The sequence below is a fragment of the Suricata suricatta genome, chromosome 7 (assembly GCF_006229205.1).
Source record: "Suricata suricatta isolate VVHF042 chromosome 7, meerkat_22Aug2017_6uvM2_HiC, whole genome shotgun sequence".
NCBI lineage: Eukaryota > Metazoa > Chordata > Mammalia > Carnivora > Herpestidae > Suricata > Suricata suricatta.
In genome coordinates, this window is record NC_043706.1 from 9,313,790 (window position 1) to 9,326,675 (window position 12,886).

At 36.4% G+C, this 12,886-nt stretch overlaps 1 long non-coding RNA gene across 1 annotated transcript in view; it reads left to right on the forward strand.

Moving 5' to 3' along the window:
* Nucleotides 1-10,432: 10,432 nt before the first annotated feature.
* LOC115296577 overlaps nucleotides 10,433-12,886 on the forward strand; it is a 5,743-nt gene continuing 3,289 nt past the window's right edge. The window contains exon 1 of the long non-coding RNA XR_003910937.1: nucleotides 10,433-10,652. This is a non-coding gene — a long non-coding RNA (uncharacterized LOC115296577). The remainder of the gene's footprint in view (nucleotides 10,653-12,886) is intronic.

Consider the following 12,886-nt stretch of genomic DNA (forward strand, 5'->3'; position numbering starts at 1 on the left):
CAGCATTTAACTTTTTAGGAACTTCCATACTCTTTTCTAGAGTGACCGCCCCACTTTGTATTCTCACCAATGGCGTAAGACGGTTCTTCTTTCTCTGCAACCTCACCAATCTGTTATTTTTTTCCTGCGTTGTTAGTTTTAGCCATTCTGACAAGTTGTGAGATGTGGTATTTCATCTTGGCTTTGATTTCTATTTCTATTTCCCTGATGAGAAGTAATTTTGAGCATTGTTCCATGTGGCTCTTAGCCATCTGGATGTCTTCTTTGGAAAAGTGTCTATTCATATCTTCTGACCATGTCTTCACTGGATTATTTGTTTTTTGGGTATTGAGTTGGATAAGTTCTTTGTAGATTTTGGACACTCACCCTTTATGTGATATGTCATTTGTAACCTTTTTTTTCCCCATTCCATAGGCTGTCATTTAGTTTTGTTGATTGCTTCCTTCGCTGTTCAGAAGTCCAATTTTCTCAACACCATTTGTTGAAGACACTCTCCTCCCCCCCCCATTGATATTATTTCCTGCTTTGTCGAAGATTAGTTGGCCTTTTTGTGCCAGTGCCATACTGTCTTGATGATTACAGCTTTGTAATACAGCTTGAAGTCTGGAATTGATGCTTCCAGTTTTTTTTTACTTTTTCAAGATTGCTTTGGGTATTTGGGGTCCTCTGTGGTTCCATAGATATTAGAGGATTTTTCTTCTACCTCTGTGAAAAATACTGATGGTATTTTGATACCAATTGCATTAAATGTGTAGATTGCCTTGGTTAGTATAGATATTTTCACAATATTTGTTTTTCCAATCCATAAACATGTAATGCTTTTCCACTTCTTTGTGTCCTTTTCAATGTCTTTCACAAGCTCTATCCTTTTCAGCAGGAAAAAGCTAGAGTCATCCTATTCCTCAAGAATGAGTCTATAGATGCCTAACTTAAATTGTAATATATGTAAAAGGTTATTGATCATATAGAGATCTTTTTTGCTGATGCCTTTACCAGATGGTGCACCTCTTTATCAAATCATCGGGGAACTAAAATTCTAAGTATTTTTTTTGTTTTATTTTAATCTCACGTTGCTATATATGGGTAACAAGTCACCTCCCGATATCTCAATCTAGGATCATTGTGGAACAATGGCATGTAAAAGATTGTAAGGGCCACAGATTACAACAAGGAAACTTGTAGTTACCAGAAGGGAAGTGGGTAAGAGGATAGGTGAAAAAGGTGAAGGGGATTGAGAGATATAAATATCGAGTTATAAAAAAGTAAGTCAGAGGAATGAAAAGCACAGCACAGAGAATATAGTCTCTAATATTGTAGTAACTTTGCATGGTGAATGATAGTGAGCATTGTGGTGCATTATTGTGGTAAGCAGTTTGTAATATATAAATCTGTCAAATCATTATGTTATATGCCTAAAACCAATATTATATGTTTACCATACTTTAATTTAAAAATAATAAAATGCAAAAAAAGGAAAGTATAGGCAACACTGTGTGTAAACTATACTTCAAAAAATATAGAGGCAAATGTCCTCATCTTTCTCATCTGTCTTCTAGATTATGAGAAGTTGAGAGTTCACTCTTTATCAAATTAATATATAGTTTAAGATAAAAATATTGTTTAGAGGCATACAATGGGATATAAACAAAAGTAGATGTAGGGGAGGCTGGGTGGCTCAGTTGGTTAAGTGTCAGACTCTTGATTTGAGCTCAGGTCACAATCTCACTGTGGCGAGATTGAGCCCTGCATCAGGCTCTATGCTGACAGCATGGAGTGTATTTGGGATTTTCTCTCTCCCTCTGCCCCTCCCTCCTCCCCCCCTCTTTCTCTCTCTCAAAATAAATGAAATAAACTTAAACAGAAGTAGATTTAATATTATTTTAAAAATAAGTGGTAAAATATAGCCATATGTATTCAATAATACAAAGGTATTACTACTATTAACACAACAAGTCAGTGAGGATCAATTAGTCATTCTTTGGGTAAAGTTTATAGCCTAAAATTTATTCGTTTATAAAGAAGATCTAAAAATAAATGAGCTAAGGATTCTTATCAATAAGTTAGAATTAGATAAGGGAGTGAACTTCCCCAAAAAGTAGAAAGAAGGAAGTGGAAGGTAAGAGAAAAAAATTAAGAAAAAAATAAAAAAATTATCAATAAGATTAAGTATTGGTTCTTGAAAAGGACTAGTCAAAATTATTTTTTAAAATATTTTTGTTAATGTTTTTTGTTTTTATTTTTGAGAGATAGAGAGAGACAGCACGAGCAGGGGAAGGTCAGAGAGAGGGAGACACAGAATCTGAAGCAGGCTCCAGGCTCTGAGCTAGTTATCAGCACAGAGCCTGACGTGGGGCTTGAATCCATTAACTGTGAGATGATGACCTGAGCTGAAGCTGGATGCTTAACTGACTGAGCCACCCAGGTGCCCCACTAGTTAAATTTATTAAGTCTAGGGTAGACAGATTAAGAGGAAACAGGTAGAAACACAAATAACTAACAGGATTACAAAAGGTGTCAATACTATAGACCCTGCTGCAAATATTTAAGAGATTTTAAGTATATCACAAATAGTTTTAAACCATTTTTGAGGAACATGTCATATTATCTAACTTAGTCAAGTTGACATCTTCCTCAAAAATGTCAATGGTGACATTTACTAACACAAGAAATAGAAAAAATCAGAATTATTATTAAATACATTGGATTTATAATGAACGACCTTCTCATAAAGTTTTATGCTCAGAAGTCTGACTCATTAATTCCTGCAAACATTTTATAGAATTTAAGTAAACTTTAGGAAATTTGAAAATATAATCCCCAGTGGCTAAGGAAACTTAGCATCAAAATGTGACAAATATTAAAAAAGAAAACTCAATAATTGAATCTCAAAAATCTTCAAAAAGGTATTACCAAAGTGAATTGGGAAATATGTGAAAAGGATGTTAATTCTTGCTTTTATTGGTTTACTTTGGGAATGCCAGCTTGGTCTAGTATTCAGAAACTAACCAATGTGATTAACATGCTTACTGAATAAAGAAGGAAACCTATAATGATCATTTTAACAGATGCATAAAATGTAATTTATAACATTCAGTATCTGCTCATGACTTTAAGAAGCCTTAGTAATGTCATACAAATAAAAAGGATTATAAGACACTATTACAAACCACTATATGCCAACAAACTGGACAACCTAAAAATGGATAAATTCCTAGAAGCATACAACCTACCAAGATGGAATCATGCAGAAATAGAAAATCTAAAGAGACCAGTTACTAAGGAAAATGAATCATTAATAAAAATCTCCATACAAACAATAGTGTAGGAACAGATGGTTTCCCCAATGAATTCTACCAAATATTTAAAGACTACCAATCCTTTTCAAACTTTTCCAAATAACGGAGGAAGAGTAAACACTTCCAAATGCATTTTATGAGGCCAGCGTTACCCTGATAATTACCAGACAAGGAAATTACAAGAAAAGAAAACTGCAGACCAATATCCCTGATGAAATATAGACACAAATGTCTTTGACAAAATATTAGCAAACCAATTTTAACAATACATTAGAAAAATTACTCACCATGATCCAGTGTGATTTACCTCAGTGATGCAAGGATGGTTTAACAACCTCAAATCAGTCAGTGTGAAACATGACCTTCAGGAAAGGAAGAATAGTAGCCATATGATCATCTCAACAGGTACAGGAAAAGCATTTGAAAACACACACACTGTTTATGACAAAAACTCAATGGAGTGGATTTACAGGGAGCATATCTTAACACAATAAAAGAAATATGTGAAAATGGCATACTTGATGGTGAAAAAATCAAAAAGAATTTTTAATGTTTATTTTTGAGACAGAGAGACAGTACGAGCCAAGGAAAGGGCAGAAAGAGAGGGATACACAAAATCTGAAGCAGGCACTAGGCTCTGAACTGTCAGCACACAGCCCAACATGGGGCTTGAACTCGTTAACTATGAGATCATGATGTGAGTTAAAGTTGGAAATTAACTATCAGAGTCACCAAGGTGCCCTTCAATGAAGAGAAATTAAAAGCATTTCCTGTAAGTTCAAGAAGACAAGGCTGTGTTCTCTATCACTTGTCCATCGTAGTAATGTAAATGCTAGCTGCAGAAAAAAGAAATAAAATACCTCCAAATTGGTGAAAAAGTAAAACTATCACAATTTGCAGATGACCTGATATGGTATAGAGATGCAAGAGAAAACTTTTAGAAGTGATAAATGAATTCAATAGAGTTGCAGGATATAAAATCATTCTACAAACAGTGCACTTCTATAGAATAATAATGAACAATTATTTATTGCTACATTGATTCATTTTGTATTATAAATTGTCATTTATAATTGAATCAAAATATACTAATAAATTTAACAAAGTAAAAACCTGTACACTGAGAAATAAAAGACATTATTGAAAGAAATGAAAGACCACACATATAAATGGAAAGATATTATGTACTCATTAAATGGAACAATTAATATGAAAATGTCAACATTATCAAGATAAGACATTTGAAATTATCCAAAGAAAAAGAAAGCAGAAGAAAGCCTACGGTACTTATGGGACAGAATGTAAAGAACCTTTACAATATGAGAATTCCAAAAAAAAAAAAAGACAAAAAGAAGGGAAAGTATATTTAAATCAATAATGGCCAAAAATTTACAATTCTTAGGAAAGAAACAGACATCAAGACACAAGAGGCCCAAGGAATTCCGAGTAAGTTGAACAGGATGATATAGAAATGAAGAACTGTTAAGTTATCAAAAATCAATGACAAAGAAAGATTTGTGAAAGCAGCAAAAGAAGAGAGAAGTTACATACAACTCCCTATAAGGCTATAGGCAGATTTCTCACAGAAGCCTTTCAGACCAGAAAGAAGAGCATGATGACATATGCAAAATCCTGGGGGGAAATTATTAATCAAGAATACTATAACAAGGGAAGCTGTTCTTCATAAATGGAAGAAAGATCAAGGCTTTCCTAAATAAACAAAAGTTGAAGGAATTCATTACCACTAGACATGATTTACCATAAATGTTAAAAGAGATTATTTCAGTGGAAATAAAAGTATGTTAATTATCATAAAAACATAAGATAGCAGGGTAAAACTCCCTGGTAATGGTAAATATATGGACAACATTAGATTTTATAATGTGGTAATTGTGGCACATAATTCACCAACTCTAGTTAGAAGTTTAAAAAAGGAAGTAAAAATAACTGTAACTACAATAATCTGTATTAATTATACAGTATAAAACTGTGTAAATCATAACATCACTAACTGAAAATATGAGAGGGAAGATAAGTAAATTTTAAAGTGTAGGAATTCTATTGAGGTTATTAGTTTAAAATAGGGTATTATAGTTTCAAGACATTTTGTATAAGCTTTATGGTCACCAAAGAGGGAAAAGTGTATAGTAATTTCACAAAAGGCTATGATAAAAAGTCAACATCTACTGATACCAAAGATTTCAAAACACAAAAGAGATTTAAGGAGAAGAAACCAGGAACAATGGATTTGCACAGCTCCAAAAACAATTTAAGAAATGGTAATAGGGAATCTTTAGATACCAATAATTACTTTCAATGCAAATGGACTAGGGTCACCGGGATGACTCGGTTGGTTAAGCATCTGACTTTAGCACAAGTCATGATCTCATGGTTCATGAGTTTGAGCCCTGTGACAGGCTCTGTGCTGCCAGCTTAGTGCCTGAAGCCTGCTTCAGAGTCTGTCTGTCTGTTTCTCTCTCTCTCTGCCCCTCCCCCACTCATGCTTTCTCTTTCTCAAAAATAAATGAAAAACATTAAAAAATTAAAAAAATAAATGTACATGGAAGAAACATTTCAATCAAAAGACAGAGAATTGTTGAACAAATGAGAAAAAGCATCCTATATGTTGACTGTAAGAGGCTCATTTTATCCTAAAAGACTCACATAGACTATATGGAGATATCAAAAAATATTTAGGCAAAAATAGACTTCAAGTTAAAAATTATAAAAGTATCAGGGCGCTTGGGTGGCTCAGTTGGTTAAGCATTCAACTTTGGCTCAAGTCATGATCTCTTGTGGTTTGTGGGTTCGAGTCTCTCATCAGGCTTTGTGCTTACAGCTCAGAGCATGGAGCCTGTTTTGACACTGTGCCTCCATCTCTTTCTGTCCCTCCCCGACTTGCGCTCTCTCAAAAATAAAATAAACATTTAAAAAAATGATGAAAGGGGGCGCCTGGGTGGCTCAGGCAGTTGGGTGTCCGGCTTTGGTTCAGGTCATGATCTCACGGTTCGTGGGTTCAAGCCCCGTGTCAGGCTCTGTGCTGAAGCTTAGAGCCTGGAGCCTGCTTCAGATTCTCTGTCTCCCTCTCTCTCTGACCCTCCCCTGCTCACACTGTCTCTCTCTGTCTCTCAAAAAATAAAAAAAATGATAAAAGTATCAAATAATCGATAATACAAAATGAATCAATGTAGCAAGGAGATCAAACAACTGTAAATATCTAAGCAACTATTCTGTAAGGCTGAATTTATTTCAAAATTAAAATAAAGAGATTGTTTAGGCTATATACAGAGAATCTATTAAAGAGAAGACAAGAAAATATGTGGAGCCCATATAGTAGGGAGTATAATCATCTGAGAGAGCAGTTCTGGTAAGGTGGTAGTGGTGGTGATGGCAAGGAATTGAAAGAAACAATAGGTATGTAACAGATAGGATTTTATGAAGATATAGGGCTGTCAGGTGATGGTGATGCCATTCACTGAAATAAGAAACAGAGAATATCCATGTTTAGAGGGAATAATGACTTTCACTTTGTTCAAGAAATATGAGGTGCCTACTTTCAGATCACAATGCTATGAAACTTAATCACAGGAAAAAAATTGGAAAACCTCCAGAAACATGAAAGGTTAAAGATAATCCTCCTAAAGAACGATTGGGCCAATCAGACAATTAGAGAAGAAATTTAAAAATATATGGAATCAATTTAAAATGAAAATACAACACTCCAAACTCTCTGGGATGCAGCAAAGGCAGTCCTAAGAGGAAAATACATTGCAATCCAGGCCCATTTCAAGAAACTAGAAAAAGTGCAAATTCAAAATCTAACAGAGCACGTAAAGGAACTAGAAGGGGAGCATCAAGAGAACCCCAAACCCAGAAGAAGAAGAGATATAATAAAGATCAGGGCAGAAATAAACAATAAAGAATGCAAAAAAAAAATAAATAAAAACCCCAGTTGAACAGATCAATGAAACTAAGAGTTGGTTTTTTGAAAAAATAAACAAAATTGATAAATCTCTAGTCAGGCTTCTCAGCAAGAAAAGAGATAACACCCAAATAGACAAAATCACGAATCAAGATGGATCTATTATAACCAATCCCTCAGAAACACAAGCAATCATCAGAGAATACTATGAAAAATTTTATGCCAACAAACTGGACAGCCTAGAGGAAATGGACAAATTCCTAAACACACATGCACTACCAAAACTCAAACGGGAAGAGATAGAAAATCTGAACAGACCCATAACCAGTGAAGAAATCGAATCAGTTATAAAAAATCTCCCAATGAATAAGAGCCTGAGGCCAGATGGCTTCCCTTGAGAATTCTACCAGACATTTAAATCAGAGTTAATACCCATTCTTCTCAAGCTATTCCAAAAAATAGAAATAGAAGGAAAACTTCCAGACTCATTCTATGAAGCCAGTATCACTTTGATTCCCAAAACAGTTAGAGATCCAGCAGAAAAAGAAAGAGGCCAATATCCTTGATAAAAACAGATGCAAAAAATGCTCAGCAAGATACTAGCAAATCAAATTCAACAGCATATAAAAAAGAATTATCCACTATGATCAAGTAGGATTCATTCCCAGGTTACAGGGCTGGTTCAATATTCACAAATGCATCAATGTGATACATCACATTGATACAAAAAAAAGATAAAAACCATATGATCCTGTCAATAGATGCAGAAAAAGCATTAGACAAAATACAGCACCTTTTCTTAATAAAAACCCTTGAAAAGTCAGGATAGATGGAACTTACTTAAACATCATAAAAAGCCATTTATGAAAAGCCCACAGCTAATATCATCCTCAATGGGGCAAAGCTGAGAGCTTTCCCCCTGAGGTCAGGAACACGACAGGGATGTCCACTCTCACCACTGTTGTTTCACATAGTGCTGGAAGTCCTAGCATCAGCAGTCAGACACCAAAAGGAAATTAAAGGCATCAGAATTGGCAAAGACAGAGTCAACATTTACTTTTTGCAGATGACATGATACTCTACATGGAAAATCTGACTGACTCCACCAGAAGCCTACTAGAACTGATCCACGAATTCAGCAAAGTCATACAGAAATTGGTTGCATTTTTCTACATCAATAATGAAGCAACAGAAAGAGAAATCAAGAAACTGATCCTATTCACAATTGCATGACAAACCATAAAGTACCTAGGAATAAACCTAACCAAAGATGTAAATGACCTGTATGATGAAAATTATAGAAAACTTATGAAAGAAATTGAAGAAGACACAAAGAAATGAAAAAAACATTCCATGCTCATGGATTGGAAGAATAAACATTGTTGAAATGTCATTGTTATCCAAAGCAATCTACACATTCAATGCAGTTACAATCAAAATTGGACCAGCATTGTTCTCAAAGCTAGAACAAAGTATCCTAAAATTTGTATGGAACCACAAAAGACCCTGAATAGCCAAAGTAATATTGAAGAAGAAAACCAAAATGGGAGGCATCACAATCGCAGACCTTAGCTTCTACTACAAAGCTGTCATCATCAAGACAGAATGGTATTGGTGCAAAAACAGACATGTATACCAATGGAATAGAAAAGAGAACCCAGAATTGGACCCACAAATGTATGGTCAATTAATCTTTGATAAAGCGGGAAAGAGTATCCAGTGGAAAAAAGCCTCTTTAACAGGTGTTAGTGGGATAAGTGGACAGCTACATACATGCAGAAGAATGAAACTGGACCACTTTCTTACACCACATACAAAAATAAACTCAGAATGGATAAAGGACCTGAATGTGAGAGAAGAAACCATAATACCCATAATCTATTTAATGCATCCCCAAGAACAAAAAGGCCTTTGAAAATTAGAAATAGAAAGAAGTTTCCTTTATCTAATGAAAACATACAAAAACCTGTGGCAATTGTTGTACTTGAAAGTTAAATGTTGAAGTCTTTCCTCCTGAAATTGAGGAGGACAAAGTATGTGCTAGAATTCCTAGCAATTACAATAAGGCAATAAAAAAGATATAAGGATAGAAAAGAAGAAATATATCTTTTACTAAATGCAAATGCTATAATTTTATAAATAGCAAACCCTGTAGTACATACATACAGATTTTTGGATCAGTAAATAAGCTTGTAACATCATGAAATACACGGTCTATATACAAAAGTATTTCTATAATAAAAAACAGAAAACAAATGAAAATAACTAGGCAAAAATATTATAGGATTCTATTTTATATAAAGTTCAAGAAACAGGAAATCCCAAAGTTTATTACTAAAAGTCATTGTAGTTACTTGTAAGAAACAGGGAGTAGGCATTACAAGTCCTTCTAGCACGCTAGCAATACTTTATTTCTTGATCTAGATGGCGGTTACACAGATGTTCACTTTGGGATAGTTGAGCTATACATTTACAACGTTTTTGTTCACTTACCTGCTTGGATGTTAAAATTTAATGTAATTAAAAAGCCAGATACATAAATTTAGTAAGCTATAGTTTCTATAAATATAATTGTATAAAAAATTAAAAAAAATTTTTTTTACTTTTACAGAGAGCATGAGTAGGGGAGGGGCAGAAAGAGAGGGATAGAGAGAATCCCAAGTAGACTCTGCAGTGTTGGCTCAGACCCCGATGTGGGCCCTGATCCCATGATCCCAGTGAGATGGTGACTGAGCTGAAATTAAGAGTTAGACACTTAGCCAACTGAGCCATCCAGGTGCCCCTAAAGGATTTTTTAATTTAAACTTACCTTTTTTTTTTTTTGACAGAGTGAGCGAGCAGGGGGGAGGGAGAGAAACAGTTTTAAATAAAGGCTCCACGCCCAGCACATAGACTGTTGTGGAGCTTGAGCTCATGACCTGAGCTGACATCAAGAGTCGATGCTTAACTGGCTGAGCCACCCAAGTGCCCCTATAAGTATCATTTCTCATATTTTTGTTTCAGAAACATTCAATTATTAGAAAGCAATATGACAAAACAAACCCACATTAATTTATAACCACATAATTCCACTATCAAATTGTGTCAAAAATATAAGGATGCAGCCATGCAAAAATGAACAAGCCTAATGTGGACCCAGAAGAAAATGTCAGGAATGATGTCACAAAGATGGGAGTGTAGGCTGTTTATGACATCACTTCCTCTCACAAGAAGAACAAATAACAACTATTCATGGACAAGGCAGCACGGAGAGAATCCTGGAACATGAGTGAGGCTGAAGCAATCCCTGCACCACAAAGAACTTAACAGACTGCATCAGAAGGGTAAAGGAAATGGCTTCAAGCTGACTGCATTGGTCCTCCTAGACACCAGTGGAGAACCATGTTAAGTGGCCTCCCTTGAGTCTATGGTTCCTGGGAAAAGAGAATCCAAGGGTAAACATTCCCTCAGAGTCATTTTGTGGGAGACCCTACTCTGATTTTTGCCTCTTGGCAATAGTAGAGTAGTCTGCCAGGCGTGACCACTGGGAATCTCTGATGGAGAAGAGGGGAGGGTCTTGCAAACACCAGCCTTCAGATCTTGGCAAACTGAGTTTCTACCTACAGAGCCCAGTAGTAGTACCAACTTGTGTCATGGATTATCTGCAGAACCAAGTCTGTGGACCAGTCTGATGAAGGAACTTCTGGGGGCATAGGTCAGTCTCCTTCAGATCCTAAAAGAGTTTTCTAGTTTTAGAGCATGGTCTGTCCATGCCCAGGCAGAAGAGTTAGAGGCACATCCACTGTAGAATAAACATGGCTTCTATCCTCCCCCCTACCCCAACATGTTTGGGAAATTTGGGAGTTTCCTGAAATAGGCCTCCCAGGCTCAGCAGGCAAGAGAACTAAGCAATAGCCTCATCTGCAGTACAGCATGGCCCCCAGCTCCATCTGACAGGAAGGGCCGGCAAGTACACCTGGAAACTTAGCAATGCTTGAAAGGATGGTGGGCAGAGCTTTTTGCCCTTAGAACAAATCCAGTACTTGGCTTGGAGGGTTTCCCTTTTGTGCCTAGGAGTTAATTCATAGCCCCACCCACCGTGGAAGATGGCTCTCAGCCCCGTCAGACAGGAAGGGCTAAGCAGAACACCTGGAAGCTGGTACATAACCCGCCAATGCTTAAGCCAAGAGGCATGTGGGCAAATCTGATCATCCCCAGAGCCAAGCCACTAGCCCTGCTCAGCCAGGAGATTGGGGCATGGTCAGCCTAAGACCCCACGCCAAGAGCTTTGGTGCCTTAGATGCTGCCTCTCCTGCTGTTCCTAGGCAAGAAAACTAACCCATAGCCCTATTTATGCTGAATACAGAATTCAGTTCACTACCAGGGGTCCTTACAGAGTACGTGGGAAGCTGCATCACTTCTCAAAGAATCATGCTTACAGCTGAACTTAGACAGAAAGCATAGCCCATGGCTTTCCCTGTTTGTAGAGCGAAACCCATGGCCTCACCCGACTGAGATATTCAGTGCACACTCTTGCCTGTTTCGGGTTCTGAAACAATAGGCCATGTGACCTCTGGGACCCGCTCTGCTGCCCTGTTAGGGCACGAAAGCGAGTTTATAGCCCTGCGCTGAACTGTACTATTGGGTACAATACCCAGTTCTGACCATATAGAAACTTGGTGAGAAAATCCAGGCAAATCTGGAGACCATTCGAGAACCTCACTAGAGCTTGCAGTTTTATACTGCTGTTTTCTGAAAGGGGCACATCTCCTCACACTTGACCTCAGAGCTGGAACAGTTTGTTGCCCAACAATACGCCTCAATAGCAGACTCCAACTGTATAAGGATGTTACCAGCAGACACACCTGAAAACCAAAACTCAAGTGACTGCCAAAGAACACTCTCTACCAAAAGAAACGCGAAAATTCTGAAAGAGGAGACCACTTACTCAAATGCAATTATAACTGTAAGGAACCAAGGATCATGAAAAATCACATAAATATGATATCGCCAAAGGAAACGAATACAATTCTAATAACCAATCCGAAAATGTGTAGATTTAACAAGTGTCAAAGAATTCAGGATACCACTCTTAAATAATTTTCATGAACTACAAGAATACACAGAAAACTAAATTAGAGAAAAATGCATGAACAAATCAAAGGTTCATGAAAAAAATAGAAACCATTAAGAAATATACACAATAACCATAGAGCTAAAAAGTATAATAACTGAACTGAAAAACTGAATTAATAATTCAAAAGCTGACTTAACAAAAGAAAGAATCAGCAATCTGGAAGATAAGACACTTGACTGGAATTCTATAGTTAGAGCAAAAAAAAAACCAAAAAAACCCCAAAAAACCAAAAGAACAGACAAGAGTGAAGAAAGCTTTTGAGATGTATAGGACAGAATGAAAAGAACAATATTTACATTTCAGGAATTCCAAAAGATGAGAAAGAGACAGAAAGATGTATATTTAAATCAATAATGGATAGTTTTTTGAGGAACCTCCACACTGTTTTCCAGAGCGGCTGCACCAGTTTACATTGCCACCAACAGTGTAAGAGGGTGCCCATCTCTCCACACCCTCTCCAACAACTGTAGTCTTTTGCTTTGTTCATTTTAGCCACTCTGACTGGTGTGAGGTGGTATCTCAGTGTGGTTTTGATTTGTGTTTCCCTGATGA